General features: G+C 30.6%; 1 pseudogene; it reads right to left on the reverse strand.

Annotated features, from left to right (window-relative positions):
* Positions 1 to 9,883: 9,883 nt before the first annotated feature.
* Positions 9,884 to 15,910, reverse strand: LOC108328958 (probable WRKY transcription factor 30; annotated as a pseudogene).
* Between the last annotated feature and the right edge of the window lie 2,335 nt (positions 15,911 to 18,245).

An 18,245-nucleotide genomic window follows, 5' to 3' on the forward strand; every position in this document is an offset into this window, starting at 1 on the left:
TTTTAAACAGGTATCCGTGTGGATAGCGAATCGAGTAGCGTATGAATGTTTTTTTTGTCAAGTTAGATTACAGGTAAATACTATTCATGTCCATATCCAACCCGACCCCTTGTCATTCCTATTGATGAGTACAAAATCCAATTGGGAGAATTCTTTTTTTAATATTCTATTTAAAATATATTATTCTAGTTAGGTTTATCAAGAAATGATTATACGTGTGATAATATAAACAGAACCTATATTATAATAAATTGAGTCTAGTTATATATTGGTTGATTTGATGTATTATCGTGAATTTATTTTTGTTTGGAATCCAAGTGTGAGTCTAAGTCTCACATTGGATAAAAATAAGAAAGTAGAGCACTATATAAAGTTGAAAGACTCATTAAACCATTGTCTTAAGGTTTTGAATAGAGAGTAGTGTCGATCCCTTATATGGTTGGGCTCATATGACATTGTTATTGTGAGTCTAAATCCCTCATTGAATAAAAATGAAAAAGTAGAGCACTATATAAAGACTCGTATCTTAATGATATTGTGTCTCTCCGAAAAATTTCTTCCTCAGTATACTCAACAATTTTATGTGTTGTTATATTAACGAAAATCTCTTCTATACATGCATAACACAATGTATTCTATTTACAAGTGAATCATTTACAAAAATAGTTATCACAATATAAACATTGAATTATTAGCTTAACTTGATTAGATTGATGTGTGTCTTTTCCAAATATTTTCTTCACATTCTTTTTAGAAGCATATCAACTCAAGTTTGCCTTCAAAAGTTCAGTCTCACACCAACAACACCTCCCCTTAAGATAGATTCAAAGAGAGTAAAGGAGAAAGTTTAAATCTATTGCAAGATTAAACATAATCACCAGAATCTAATGTTGATTGGTTTAAATGATTCTAAACGTCCTCAGGACCTCAATCTAGAAGCAAATTCACATGTAAAAGTCTTTGTTTAGTTAGAGAAAATGTAAAGCGAGAAGGATTTTAAAAGTATAATTTGTCAGAATGAATTAAGAAATAAATATCTAACTTTTAGTTATAGATATGAAAACTAATTCATTTTCGATTAATTAAAAAAATAGTAATGGATCTTAAAAATTTCTAATCAATTTATATGTAGAGATAAAATGACGTATACCATCATTAAGATTTAATCACTGTTTTAATCAGATTAACTATTTTATGAATTGAATAATATGTGGTTATGGAATTTAAACCTTTTTCACGTGAGATCACATTTAAAAGATAGCATTTAAAGGTGAGACGCGTAATGCAACTGAATAGATAAATATAGGTTGTATTGTATCTAAAACACTCATGTTTCATAGTATGCATAATACTCTTCCGTTCTCATTTAGATGCACATTTTCTTTTTTACCAATACAAGTAAACTTTAACTACTTTTACATTTATGAAGAAAGTAATATTTATTTTGTTCATAAATTGTTTGATAAAATTTATATTTGGATTTGGTTATGTTTTATTTTGTTCTAAAACCTTATATGATTAAATTTCCAAAAATTAAAAATGATACTAACAATTTATGAAAATAAAATCCACAATATTTTTTTTTTTGTTATGAATAGTTTTGTTTAGAAGAACTTTAGTTTAAGAAGTGCATAGTGATGACCCGAAAAGTCCCTCTAGCATAAAATGGGTGGAGAGTGTAAATATTTGCTCGTGGATTACAAGGATAGACATAGCACAAAAAGAAACTATTAAACTAATGAGTCCACCCTCCACCTCTTCTCTTCTCCCATCACACTAGTAATCTTTTCTTAATTCACCATTTCAAAGGACCAAAACATTTATTTATGTTTCGACGTCGAGTCACTTTCACCACCTACACAATTTATGCTCTTGAACCATTCGGTCTTTAACTCGAGTCTTTCTCTTCAATCTACTATTCGGAGGTATATTTGTCAAAGATTCTCTGATGCTAAAGTTAGTAAGTTGTCCGTTCGGTAGCTCAATGCAACAGTAATAAATGCAAAGTAAAAGTGATCACTCACCTCTTACCTTTAACCTGTATTTATAGTTTTTGGGCATGGACCCAAGATTAGTGAAAGCTTAATCAGGGCTAATTTCAGCCCAACATTCTTAATTATTTTTTGCCTTAAGAGAGTTACTCCCTTCACCACCCCACATTTCTCCCTACACCTCCACATTTTCTAAAATTTCTAAAACTATTGCTTATATTTATAAAAATCCTACACCCCTACTTTTTTTCTTCAAAGATCCGTTTGGACTTGAGATTCGTAGGCTTCAACATGATGCACCAGATCTTTCAAGAGCAGACTTCAAAGCTTTAATGTTACACATGATGTTGATCCTTCATTAAATCCGTCATTTGCAGTAAAACTGAAATCAATTTGTCCACTAAAAAATCAGGCAAAAAATGCAGGCACCACTATTGATCCTTCTTCAGTAACTTTCGACAATACATATTACATGTTGATTGATAAGTATGAAAAATACATGTTTTCAGACTTATTAATTAACTCAAAATCTGTATTTCAACTATGATCAATATAGGTTGTCCTTTGAGTTTGCGCATCTCCCATGGCCTGAGGGCAGACCAGACTTTAGGTGGGGGAGTGCAAGTGCCTTATATGTAGATGATGATTATGCAGGTGCAGATGGAGTTATCTTTAATGTTTAGTCATGTTATTTCTGTTTTGTAATATGTTTTGAACTATGTGTTAGTTGTAAAGACATGTGATTTTTTGATTTAATGGTTATGCATTGTCTTGATTAAGTTGATGTGATTCTTGAAAAGGATAACACATATGACTGTGGTTGCAATGTGCTTCATATATTTTTATCTGTGTGAATATAAACTATGACCAGATCTGTTGAGTGTTGACAGCATGTGTTGAGAATGAGAAATATGATGAGTTGTCTAGATACAGAGTTGACTTTTGCATGATTGTGATTTATACAACTACTTGGCCAAACAACCAACCTTAACACAGTATTATACATTTGTGAACCCTTTTGAGCCTTGAAAAATTTTTCCTTCCACCTTGAGCCTATTAGATGATATCCTACCTTACACTCTAGAAGAGAACATGTATTATGCTTTAAAAGAGGGTAAGGTTGAATTCAAGTTTGGGGGAAGAAAAATTGTTCAATAAAAAAAGTTGATCAAAAGGGTGCTTGAATTGAAAAAGAAGGTTGAATTGTGAAAGAATATGGTATGGAATGAGTGATATATATTGGGATTTGATGACTCAATTGAGAATTGAAGCATGTACTTGTTTTCTCTTCTTAAGAGGTGACTTTGAATCCAGGAAAAACCATGATTCTTTTTCTAGGCAAGTCAAGCTTTAACCTGAAAAGACCTTTTGACTTAACCAATGATGTGTGAAGTATGTGAATTAGATGAGGTGCAAAAACTGATGAAGTTCTATGACAAATCTACTGTAATGTGAGGACAAACACTTAATTGGTGAGAATGTTAAATTTTGATCTGATTGTTCATATTTTATGCACAGGTGAACTTTTGGGTGATGAATGCACCATGTCATATTTGTTTGAAATATTTGGAAATGCATGTGACTTTTTCTAATGTGCAAGGTCAATTTATCTCTATGGTTGTGTTTGTATTGTGATTTCATGAGGACATGAAATAATTCAAGTTTGGGGGAGTTGATAAGTATGAAAAATACATGTTTTCAGACTTATTAATTAACTCAAAATTTGTATTTATTCATGAAAGAATGTGTGTTCCTCATTGAAAAGTTGTAATTAGAAGTAGGAAGGTGTGTAGTAAATTGTACAGGAATTTATACATCAAAGTGGAGTGCTATCAGATGTTTCTCACTAAGCCAACATTAAATCGCTCACCTAAATAAAGTTTTATTCGCTCAACACACCAGCACAACTCGCTGAGCGAATAAAGGACAATTAAAGATATGCTGCAGTTGAATATTCGCTTAACGCATAAAGAGTTGTGCGCTTAGCAAATTAGTTATTTTTTCAATTGGCTTTTAAAGTGGGAAATAGACAGAAAGAACGTCAGACAGAGGTTCCGGACAAAGTAAAGAAACGAAAACATCTCAGGAACTTCCGGAGACTACTTCAAGGGATCAAGACACCATTTTTGCAAGGGATTGCTTCAAATGTGTACGTTCTAGATGACTAGGAGTAGTTAAATTTTTCTTTCGTTGGAATTGGATGTAATGAACTCACTCTGATGTAATTTTCATGTTCAATATATCGTTGTTCGTTCATATGCTCTTTCTTGAATTTAATAACATTGTATGAAAATATAATGTTATTTGAATGTCTTTGATTACTGGAAAGTAACTTTGAACTTGAACATAGATAGAGCACCTAAGTGATTTGGGATCTAGGGATAGACTCAATAACTTGGTCATTCTTAACATTGGACTTAATGCAAATGGTATGTTAAATTGACTAAGGGATTAGCATTTTGATATATTAATTTAGAACTAATTGCTAAGGGATTAGGACTAGTATGCCTTGATGTGAATGTTTGATTGAAATAATGATATATTGTACAGAGTTTTATCTTCATATGATTCATGAAACCCAATTTCAAGTTTCTTTTAAATATAATTCCTTGCACACCAACTGTTTGATAAAATACCAAAAAGAGTTTCTTGTGTTGTTTTGTGCATTTTGATGTCTGATTGAGTTATAAAAGGAAGAATTGTCATGTGTTGCACAAGTCCCTTGGGAGACGATACTTTTACTTATTCATTGTATTACTTGGAATGATTTGGTATACTTGCCAAAAAGTTATCATTGATCCTCCAAAATAAGGGCTTGTTTTCTTCTGATCAAGTAGTGCTCTATCGGGGATCCTAGGACCTATAAATCTTGTCGCGGACCCTGCTGCTATGGAAGCGGTAAATCTTCATGTTTAGATAGGGGAAGGTGGACTTGATGCTGGAGAAGAGTTCGCGAGTGTCGTCGTTCGTGGAAAGAAAGTGGAAGGAGAGATTTTTCGGGCAGGTTGAATGTTGGAGCATGGAGAGGACCGCTGCCATGATACCGTGGAGGTAGTTGGAATCGAGGGTCATGGTGACGATGATGACGTGGTTGGGGGTAGACGGATGTCAAGATGAAGCCCAAACAGATCTTCACATTCGTTGAAGCCCAAACAGATCTTCCATATCCGTGATCTGCAGGGTAAAATGGGAATGTGGAGATGTAGGAAGCAACACATGGTGGTGGAGGAAATAACCCTCTTACCTTAATTTCCATGGTGTAACCTATTTAGGAACTCAGAGGACGATCATTTTGGTCATCTGGTCCGAGTCAGGATTTCTGCTATGCTTGATTAGTTTAAATGCGTCCAGGTCTTTGTGATCGTTCGACATGTTCGATTATAGAAGTAGTTTTACATCCGTCCGGTCCATACAACACAATTTATTTAAAAAAAAAATCAAATATATAAAATTAGAGTGCATATGCCATATTTAAACAAGTTAGGATAATAGCATAAACATAAATGGATCGTAAGACACTTTTCATTTTTACTTTGTAAATGTTTAATTATGTGGATGCAAATGTTGGGGACCTACCCCCGTAATATTCTCATCATATGTCATTTCAATTAAATTTCTGATAGCTTCTTAAGATAATTATTTTGCAAGTAAAGCACAACACCTCAATACAAAAATTGAGTATTGACCATTGACCTAGGGTTACCGCTACGCTTCCACTTTCTATTTCACACTCATCTCATCACTCAAACTCTACCTCCGTACCATCTGCACCATCTCTCTCTATCATCATCATATGGATGAATCCTCATCACAAATCATGTCTCATAAATATCCTAATAACACATTTTTTATTTATTTTAAAATTAAACTTCCTGAATTTATAAAAGAGTTATTTAGTCCTTAAATTGAAATCATCATTCTCTATATTATATTTTAATTTTTAAATTCAAAATAAATTAAAATAATCTTTTAACTTCACAATATTAATTTTTTTAATGTTACATAATATATTTTATGTTTTTTTTTAAATTATACTTATCAAACTTTCTAAACTTGAATATTATCTTAAAACATATGTAAAATATTAAAAAAAATTAATTCAGTTAAATTAAATTTATTTTTTAAATTTAGATACCAAATTTATCAAAATTTTAAACATAAACAAATTTCAAATTTATTTAAATTAAGAGGACTAAAAATTAGTATGTTAAAACGAGTCATTTGATCTAATTCTACTCACTAAGTGAGTCAAAAAAATTTAAACCGGTTCGACCTATTATGAATTTATGGGTTAAAAGGGTTTGTTCAATAACTCATTTAATTATAATTTTTTTAAAATTAAAAATAATAACAAAAAAATTAATTAAAATCTAAATAAAGGAAAAATATTTAAATTATATTTATTATCAATCAAACATAAAATTTCATTCATATCAAAAAAATCTTATCAACAGAGTTTTTAGTAGCTTTATAAGGATTATTTTTTTTTCATAAAAATTGAGTTACTAAGTATAGATTTATGAAATTTTCATGTATCCTAATTATTCTATACAAAAATAATCTCAAATAGGTATCCGTTTTAACATTTTGTAAAATGACTAATCCAACAAAAAATAATTATTAGAAAAATTAGTCTATATTAAAATTTTAAAAAAAAAAAAGTTTAATCTATCTAACTTGAACTTGTGATGGTCTGAATTAACTCACATATTCCGATTTATTTTGACAGTCCTACCAAAACATACTTAATTATTTATAAGACCATTATTTGATTGAGGTTATTTTCTTATTAGAAAAAGTTAAAAAAGAAATAAAAATTATCAAAAAAACATATTATTAACAATCTTACGTTTGTCTCTTAGCTACAATCTTACAATTATCAATTTTTGATTATAAATTTGTTCATGGTATCGGTTAAGGTTTTTTTTACTGGTTTAATTATTATTGAAAATAATTTGAATGAAACTCTGTACTTTATAATTTTATATTCATAAAATTTTAAAAATTTATTCATTTTAATAATAATAGAAATCAATTCTACTAATTTCGTAAAAACTCTCAATTGATAAATAATATTTTTGTTTTGATATATAATTTACAGAAGATTTTTTAGGTTGTAAATTATGCATGCAAATTTATGTTTATTTACATATAATCTAAACATCTGTTCGCAAGTTTCATCGTTGATTAGAGTAATTAATCTAGCTACTAATTAATGTAGTCGTTTTGTTGTAAACCCTAGCCCTCTAACTATACTAACCAACCATTTCCAACCCCGGTTAAACAAGTTAATTTAATTTTGTAACTAACTTTGTTCAAATAGTTGTTGCATTGCAAAGGTTAAGTTTTCAAACCCATCTTATTAGCTATTGTACATTACCAAGTCCAATCATGAAATTATTTTCATAATTGTTTTAAATAAAAAACAACTGACTAAAAAGTTGCTTCAATATGTTTTTGTTTTTAAAATTTAGAATAAAAAATTATTTTAAGTCTTCCATTTTTTTAAATTTTTTAATCCTTCAAAAACCAACACAAATTATTATATTAAAACTCTACTTCACTAAATTTAAAAGATTAAAACAATATCTTATTAATTTAAAAAAAAATAACAATAAACTTTTCTAAGAACTAAATAAATAAATAAATAAAACAATTCGTTACTCTCTCAACCACTATATTATTGGGCACTAAATAGAAAAAGTGCCACGGAATACATCTTATCTTAAACTATTTTGTCTTATTCATTTATGATTTTTCTTTTATTTTTATTATGTTTTAAGTCAATTCACCATCCAATTTATGACAACATTAAGTTGATGTTACAACCACCATGAAATAAAACGACGCTCATCCACCACAATAATATCAATGTACTGAAATATACATGAATAAATTGATTTGAAAATGCCGTTAATCCATTTTTCAATCATTATCTTCAATTCAGTTCTTTGTTTCATATTATATTATATTTTTATGAACTTAATTTGAAAATAACTAGAGATTTATACCAATTCGCATTCATTATGCAAACAAAATGAAACCCTAAAGAAAAGGGCAACCAAAAGAGTGAGAAGGAAAAATAAGACATGTTGGGTTGGCAAAGTCATTATGAAAATATAAGCCAAAAAAAGAAGAAAAGATGGATACATGTTTGAAGAAAGAAGAGAAACCATGTGTTTGTTTCCATCCCATTTTTCCTACGTAGCGATCTCTCTCTATATATAGTACGACATTGTTACAGGAATTTTATCTAAATCACGACTACTCACTTATCTATGCATTTATTTATTTTTAATTAAACTTTGTTTTTTTTTATTTAAAATCAACAATGCTTTATTTTCGTGTCTATTTTCGTGTCAGCAGTGAAAGAATACAGCAGTTTTGTCAGAACAAACAATGTAGCATGGGTAATTTTAGAGAGTAATTTATATTAATTGAGAATTTAAAATGTTCAAAAATATTAAATTTTAGGAATTTATGAGAGTATTTTAAATAGTTAAAATTAAAAGTTTGAAATTATATTTAAAAAGTTAAAATATTAAATGTTTTCATCTTTTATAATAAATTTGTCTGTATATATTTTCTTCTCTGTTAATTATTAATTGAAATCGAAATGTTATTAATTCCATCAAGATTGAAATTTTTTAAATTAATATTTACTATGTTTATTGACTAATGTTAAAGCACATTTTTTTACTAACATGAATTTTTACTTCACATTGGTTAGAAATTGTTTTTAAAAAAATTATAATTTATAAATATAAATTCTAAATCTTAAACATTAAACATTTAATAAAATTTTGTATTTTTGTTGTCAGGGTCGATGATCGATCTTTCTAACTTAATTTGTTTTGTATAACGATCGTCCACGTTCTTCCAATAATTTCTTCTACACTGATCGGTGTGTTGGTGGTGGACCAATAAAACACATTTTAACGCTTAAGTCATATATGTTTCTTAATAAGGTATTGAAAAATTGAATTATGAAAAAAAGTGTCTTTATATCATTCTATCGTCTTGAGAGATTACCTAGAAAAGATACTCTCATGCAAAAAGTCAATCTGATGGCCTAATTATAACCCAATTAATTATTATGTTTTACCATAAATTATTCTTCATCAAGTCTAATCTTTATTTAAGGATAATCGTTCGGTCGGTACAACACAAACGTTCGGTCTTTGGATGGTCTCCTTTAACATTTCCAATTGTGTGGACGATCTAGTATTAGATTAACTAAATTACCATACAAAATAAATTAATATATATTTTTAAAAAAATTTAATCATATAAATATTCTTAAGGGTTAAATATGTTTTTAGTCCCTATACTATCAAGCGTTTTTGGTTTTAGTCCTTCTTTCAAAATAAGGTACATTTCAGTCCTCCTTCTTAAGGAAACTTTGATTTTAGTCCTCCAAAACTAACACCGTTAAAAACCAGCTGATGTGGCTAACGGTAGACTGACATTTTTTTTTGTCAGAGTTTATCAGCTTTTCTTCCTCTCTCTCCCTCGTCTCTTCCTTCAATCCCAAAACACAAAACAGTAAAATCTTACGGTCAAGCTTTTCTCTCGCATCTCCCATCACCGGTGAGACAGCCACCATCATCAAAACCACGAACGCCAGCCCCGAGAGAAGAACCCACACCGATACAGAGGACTCTTTTGGGACCCACTGCCTTCCAATTACACACAAGCCTTTTTTTTTAGACTAAGCAATTTTAGAATTGCAGATTCCTACGACACAAACATACAAGCCTTTTTTTTTTCAAAAGGGTCATATCTTAGAGCACCTGCTGATATCTTTCCACTTTCATCATATGCTTCTAATTCTATTATTTTAAAAAAATAATAATTTTGACTTTCATTCAATTTCAGTTGATTGAGTATACTCAGCAGAAAAATCATGGGTTACCGAATCTGAGGTTCTGACCATCAAATCCAAACTGGTCGAAAGGAAACTCTAAAGCAACAACTGCTGATTTTGGAGCAGAAGTAACAGCAGGGATCATGTCATTGATATGAGACTCAAAAGTTGACAAATTTTGGTTCCCTCCAAAATTGTTCACCCCAGTTGGAGACACCGAAAAGTGGCTGATTCCGGATGTAGCAGGTGACATATAAGGAGAAGTGAAATTTTCAAGAACATGAGGAGGGAAAACCTGACCTTCGTTTTCCATGTTTGTTGATAAAGGGAAACGGAATGGAGAAAATGATTGGTCAGTGGAATCAAGGTTTTGTGTTTGGACTCTCAACCCTTCTCGGAGACTCAAAAGTAAATCATTTGGTTGCTGCTCAAGGCTCTGCAAGATATTCTGCTGCTGATTTGTGTTGTTCAGAGTTGGTTCTTGGTTTTCTAGTGGAATTATTGAAGAAGTACCCGCGCTGTGGGCCACCGTGCATGTGTGATTTCCTCGGTAATTGATTTACAAAATTGTAGGGTCCTCATTAGATCTTTGCACTTGCTTTGTTGCCATGCAACCTTGCACAGTTTCGTGGGTACATCTGTAATAGCCCCTGCAAACGAACAAAGTACATAGTTATATATATATATATATATACATACAAATCTAGTTCAACACTATATATATAATAGTATATTAAAGATCTCTTACCTGGGTACATGGCTCCAAGGATGTCTTTCTGACCATACTTTCTCCAACTATGTCCATCATCAAGAGGCCCTTCCACCCCCATTCCCGGTGTAACCTGAATCCTTTTTGTCCATTTGGGCGAAGTGTTTCTGTGAGGAAAGAAGTTGATGAAGTCAATGAAATGACAAAAGCAAAGGCAAGGTGGTGCATAGATAGATATATATGCATTGGTATTAGATATACCTTTTCTTGAAAGCATTGTTGTCTAGGTCCCAGAAGAGTCCTCTGGTATCGGTGTGGGTTCTTCTCTCGGGACTGGCGTTGGTGGTTTTGATGATGGTGACTGTCTGACCGGTAATGGGAGATGCGAGAGAAAAGCTTAACCGGAAGATTTTACTGTTTTGTATTTTGGGATTAAAAGAAGAGACGAGAGAGAGAGGAAGAAAAGTGGATAAACTCTGACAAAAAAAATGTCAGTCTACCGTTAGCCACATCAGCTGGTTTTTAACGGTGTTAGTTTTGGAGGACTAAAATCAAAGTTTCCTTAAGAAGGAGGACTAAAATGTACCTTACTTTGAAAGAGGGACTAAAACCAAGAACGCTTGATAGTATAGGGACTAAAAACATATTTAACCCTATTCTTAATAATGACTTATTTCCAATCAAAATTTATTTAATTCATATAATACCATCTACAGCATTTCATTTCCTCTCATTCATTTTCTACTCTCTTTACTCTTCCAAATTATTTAAAAAATTATATTAAAATTTTCCCCATAAACATCAAGCAATCAATAAAAAACTAAATCCAAACTTAAATAATGTTTAAACGGAAAATTTTCAATCAAAATATTTTACTTTAAATGGTTAAAATAAAAATGTAGCCTACTTTGGTCACTTAAATTCATAGATTAGGTGATTTATTTTGATTACTAATTAATAAATAGTTAAAGTAAAAATCTCCTATCGCTACTTACATTTATAAATTAGATAATTTATTCAAATTATTATTCAATTATTGTAAACAATAAAATTGATTAATTACATAATTAATCGTATACTTATATTTTGGATAGAAATATGTAAATATAATTAGTATATTGTGCACTATATATTAGTGCAGAAAATGCTTTTAACGTCACCCTTTAGACGTTTGAGTATCAAATATCCAACGTAAAAAATGACCGGTGATATTGTTGTAATTAAAATCACTATTTAGACGTTGGCTGGAGGAGTCCCCGACGTCTAGAGAATAATACACTTCGGTCCCTGCAATTGGACGCCAAAAATAGACGAATGAATAAAAATATTAATATTTTAATTGGCTTTAGACGTCCGAGTTTAGGGTGTCCGACGTCTAAAACCTATTTAAACGTCGGAGCCAACCATTGGACGATAATGAGGTAGTCAGACTTCCAAAAGTTACCATTTAGACGTCCGATTCCGTCACACCGACGTTTAAAGTCTTATTTAGACGTCAGCCCCTCCTAACCCGGACGCTAAATGTGTCAACTAAAATGATATTTTAAACTCTTTAGACGTCGGCTAGAAGGGGCCCGACTTCTAAACGTCTACTATTACCAAAATCGCGAATGCGAGGCAACAGTTACGCGCACTCAGTGTTCATCATTTTCCTCACGTTTTCTCTCCACGACCAAAGCTTTTGAGGTTCATTTTCTGTGTTTTGCACGGTTTAAAATTAGTTTTACTTCGATTACATTACTCTTTGATGAATTATCTTCCATTTGAACGGATTATAATGCATTTTCGTTGCGTTTTGGTGCAGTTTTGCGAGTCTCTTTGGTCGGCGATTTTGAGCGTTTTTAGCCGGCGATTCTTGCGTGTTCGAACGGTGCACTCTTCCATTTCCCTCCACTGTGTTTTTGAACGGTGCTACGTCTAATGGATTACAAAGCCAAGATTCATCCAGGACATTAAACGTCGGACTCCCACAGTCAGTCGTCAGACCTGTACTATCCGACGTCTATATAGACGTCTGACCTTTACTATCCGACCTCTACATTGACGTCTCCCAATAAGACATCGGTGCGGGATTAGACGTTAAAAACCCTAAATAAAAGATGTTAAAAGTTTTTTCTGCACTAATGACACTATGATATCGTTTAAAACATGAAACCCAAAAATCAAAATTCGTGATAAATATAAACACTGAGACATTACTAGCAAGGCTTCGGGATCATTACTAATATAATGATGATTATTGATCTTATAACTCTAAACTGAACACAATTAGGTATATAACATTTAATCACATATTTATTGCCTTTTAATTATAAATTTTGTTCCAAATATTACAACTTTTATAGTATTATCGTGGTGATTGTTCAACTAACTTTTATATTAAGAGATTGGGATCATTCAATAATTAAAAAAAAATATTCTAAATTATAAATAGTACTTTCCTTTTTTATATTATTCATAATTAAAACTTATAAATGTATTTATTTATTATCTATTAATTAACTATGAAAGAGGAAAAACACGTTAAAATTTACCTATTAAGAAACAATCAATCGAAGTTTATAATTTTTTAAATAATCGATACCTACGAATTATAGAATTATCTTGAAAATATAAAATTTTCGGTGATAGAACTTCTAATTACATTTTCTATTTTTTATCACTGTTTGTTTATTGATAATTTATTAGAAGTCAGATATTCGACCACCTTTTTAATTGATTTCTGAATATGTCCTGAATTATAATATAATTCTCGTCACCAAATTCTTAATAAAAAGATTAGGAACTGTGAAAAGTTCAACCAAAATGGCTAATCAATCCATTAAAAGAATCTCATGAATTAATTATGATAATAGCCTCCAACCATATTGAATATGAGGACTGGTTACATTAAATATATACTTAGAATATCATCGTAGATATTAAGATTCAACTTATCTTTTTAACAATTGGTGGTCAACATGAAGCATATTACCTATATATACCCTCAAAATGCTTACTCGGAGTAGACTAAAGTGGAAATTTTTTAAATGATAAGATAAAGTATTCTTACTCATTAATAATTGACATTAACCTTTTTTTTTTGTGCATTAAAGCATGATTCTAATAGTCCACTATGATTTTTATCATATTATTCCCATAACTAGATCATTGTCAAGACGCCATTAGATTTGGAATCACCAAAGCATTTCAAAAGATTTTCTATCATTATTAAATGCTAGATTTGAGTTTTTTGACTGATTATTATGAAGAATAATTCTATTAATCACTCGATTTTTTTGTTCTTAAGCTACTTTGGAATCTCACTCTCAAAAACAACCGTTTTGTCTCATAACAAATGCTAAATGATTGATTGAAGGAACTTGGATCATATCCAAAATACCTACTAATTTATAGGAGATGACGACAGAATAAGCCTACAAAGAAAAAAACCTATCATTACTAAGTGCATCACTCTTTTGCACAACTTTTGGCTTTAATTCATTCCTCATATTCCATTCTTATTCTCAAATAAACAATCTTAAGATTATTTAATGATCATAGATTTAGTTCCTCCCAAAACAAAATGTTATAAAAATAATAAACACTTGTCACACCTTAATAATTATTCTAAACTAATATGTACATGAAATAAATGAAAATAAGTTACATTATTATTAAATAAAAGAAAATTATCTTCGTGATGCACAAGTTGATAACCTATTTTTAAAAGTATTTTAGTTAACCTTTTGTATTTATCAAAAAAGAAAAGTAAGAAAAATAAAATAATGAATGTAAAATGTATGTGAAATTTTGTTAGATATCAAAATAACAGTATTCTAAAAACTTTATACGGTTTTTGAAAAATGTATAGTGTCGACATAAATTAAATTCAAAAGTAATTTTAAAAGTCTAAAATTAAGTAAAATCATGTAAGTTGAGGTTACTAAAAATAAAACTAGCATTTTTATCCAAATAGTTTAAATAAATTTTGTTTCAAGAATTTATTAGAATAGGACAAAATTCAGGATTCAAGGAACATTTACAAAAACACTATGTCATCTATTAATAATATTCACATCTACAATCAAAGTTCATATCCTTAATTATTTATAATTGATAATATGTACTAGCAAGATATTGAAATGAATAATAGAAATGGAATTCTCATTCTCATATTATCAATAGCATTTGAAAAGTTTATTAGTGAAAAATAGATTTTGAATCTAATTTAATTTTACAAGGTAAATTTTTATATATTATAATTTAACTTTGTTTTTTATCAATTCAGAACTTTTATGTTGTGTTTGAATCGTTTATGCAGATAAAAGAGTAAGGTTGAATGTGTTTGGATTCGCTGATTTGAACTGATTTGCAAGTGTATGAGATTTGCAGTTGAGTAATAAGTCTTGACATTATAATGAATTTCCTTCTTTTTCCTTGTGATGCAATGTTATTCATTGTGAAACTTTTATTTAGTTTTGTGGTTCACTTTGGCAGGGGACAATTTTAAAACGAGTTCAAGGATAAAGATGAAGTGTGAAAATCGATCTTTTGAAAATGAAAATCGATTCTCTCACGTGTAAATTCGCATTATCACAAAGCTGAATCAATTTTGCAACATTAGAGAATTAATTATTTTTATTTGAAAATTACATCGGATGGGTTCATGTATCTCAGGAAAATCGATTCTACCCTCTAAAACGGCACAAAATCGATTCTTCAACCCCTTTAAAGCACCCAGAATTGATTTCCCTTTTAAGTCATCATTCCAATCCATTTTTGTGGTCTCTCCTTCAATGTCCCACCTCCACACGCACCATTTCTACGTTACCCACAAACATGAACTTGTTGATTCCCTCCACACCTTTTTTTTCTCAAATTTATCTTCAAATCTAAACATATTTTATAAATTTTATCAAAGAAAATTGTTGATAATTGATGATGAAAAAATATTGGGATTTATAGCTTAGGTTGGAAATTATGACGTGGTAGAAGTGAACAAAAATTGCTTTTGTGTTATATCAAATCAAGCGTTTGAAACCCATTCTGACAAGACCGCGACATGGATGTCAAGTCAACTCAGGAGTGAATTTACCATCTTTTTTGCCAAACACACCCATAATGTCCATGAATCCATTTTGCTACATTCATCCTCGAACGTAGAAGAAGACAATACTACTGAAACAGAAAGCATTGGTCGGATTCATGAGGGGTAAGAACAAATTCACGATTGTACCTCAAAGACAAAACAAAAAGTAATAAGACCTACACACCATGTCATCATGTCACACCCTATGTATAATAATCACATGATATCATCCATCCACATACATGCATGAGGCCAGCTTGCCATATATCCATCCGTCATGATTCATAACATTGATTTGTATACATAATAATGCCATTAGTCGAAGTAGAACGCAATGATTATTGAAAAGAAAAGATTAAACACATTGGTTTGGCTATAAAATCAAATAAACAAGAGAATCCATTCTTAACCCACTTTGGTGATATGCGAGCATGGAATGAAATACCCACTACGCATCTCTTTCTAGTGTACTCACAATAATAATACGTTAACATCATTCCATTTGCTTTGTGAGGCCAAACTCTTAAACAAAGCCATAATCATCATCACTTGGCGCATATGTTATATCATATCTTAAAGTATTACTCATGCATCCAAGTGTTCTATTTTTAAACTTCGATGTGTCTTATAACTTTTGTTCATTCGTCGCGTATTATGAAACTTTTTATATTTGGGTGGGACTACAATTGCACAGTATTAAGCATCTTTTCTCTTCTCCAAGTTTTTCATCACTTAGTGGCTAAACTCAAAATGTCACCATTTTAAAAGAGGGGGAAAGTTGAAAAAGTTAAGTGGTAAATCATCATATGCACATGTTCCTTCATATTTAATTCTACGTGATAAAAGAAGAGACTTTGTATCATGATTTTGTTAAAAAAACTGTTATTGGTATACAATAGGTTATATTTTACAATTAAACAAGCAAAAAATAAAAAGATGTATAACATGTGATAAATAACGTGATAAAAAAAATATATTAAAAGGTGGAAAATATTATTGTATGAATGACACATCTTTTATTATCAACCAGCCAAACCATTTTTCCTGTTTGATTAAAAGAGGAAATCAAATACTAAGTAAAAAAAAAGATTGTAATGCATATTTATAATGGGAGTTAGATGGGGCCCACAAAGTTGTTCGATGATATTGGATTATATGCGAAATGTGCCATAAACACGAAGATTCCGGGATTTATGTCTTGGCCTTGTCTCCAGTTACTATGTGACACTTCACTTCCATATCCTTAGTGATGAATGCACGCACGCTCTTTTCAAGCGATATAAAGTGGGTAGAAAACATGTATAATCTAATCATTAGATTTAAAGACAAGTGGTATTCTGTAACGGGATAATTCAGAGGGAGAAAAACACCCTTTAAAAATAAAAGGGACATGCTGGATAACCATACTTTAAATGATTTGGGAGAATAAATGCAATTTACCTCTGCAATATTAACCATAGTAAAACCTTGAAAGTAAACACTTTTAATTAAAGTAACAGTGTATGTTACGAGGAAAATACCATAATTAATGTAAAGGCAGACTAAATACGGTGAAAAAGATGAATCTGTTTCGAGAAAATAAGGGAAGGACGATGAAGAAGGTGGAGTATCTGGTGTATCGCATTTACGGAAAAGGATGAGATTGGAATGAAAAGGTGTTTGAGTTGCGTAAGAAGCTTCAACATCCCTACCTAACAACATTAACATTACATCAAAACTATCCTTTTCCAACATTCATTCAGTTATTTGGATCGAATCTAGAATTCGGGATATACATATAACCACTACCGTTTGTGCAGAAAACGATATCTGTACACAATGACATTTTTTGGTTTCACAATAATCCAATTACATAATTTCAAATCCATGCTTGTTGTCACTCTTCACTCTGATATTCAAGTATTGAGCTAATGGATCAGATGGCTTACATGGATTTACTAATCCACAATTTTTTCTTGATTCGTTTTTTTTTTCTGTAAATTTAGGAATACTCTCCATAATATAAGATTTAAACAATTTGGAATGATTTTATAAGATTTGAAAATGCTCTATAATTTTTTTAAAGAAAGCATTGGAAGTTACATTAGTCCATGTATAAAACAACGAACAAGGTTTCAGTCTTCAAAGTAAAAATGATAGCTCTTGTTAATCTTTTTAAATCCCCCACTATTTTCGGCATAACCAACTTATAAATAACCCAATCTATTTAAACCCCCATTTTTTGTACATAACCCAATCTATTTTTCTAAAATACTTGGACAAGCCCAACAGAGGTCGAAAAACCCGTTAAAAGCAGCTTCTTCCTGCACATTATATATTTAAAAAAAAAAACCAATTTTACCTTATTTTCATTTTAAGTCACAAATACACAATTCAGAGAATGCATAACCCAAAAATACAAAGTTCATATTGTGTAATCCAAAATGTATTTTATTTTTACATATTAGATTGCACAATCTAAAATGTCTTTCTGAAGAAGAGTGAAAAGTGAAAGAGACCAGAGGAGAAAGAAGGTGATAAGTGGGAGACACCAAAAGAGGCGGAGGAAGGAGCTTAGGAAGAAGTGGAGAAAAAATAAATAACGGTGAAGGCAAAGAAAAGGGTATG

The sequence above is a fragment of the Vigna angularis genome, chromosome 1 (assembly GCF_016808095.1).
Source record: "Vigna angularis cultivar LongXiaoDou No.4 chromosome 1, ASM1680809v1, whole genome shotgun sequence".
Classification (NCBI taxonomy): Eukaryota; Viridiplantae; Streptophyta; class Magnoliopsida; order Fabales; family Fabaceae; genus Vigna; species Vigna angularis.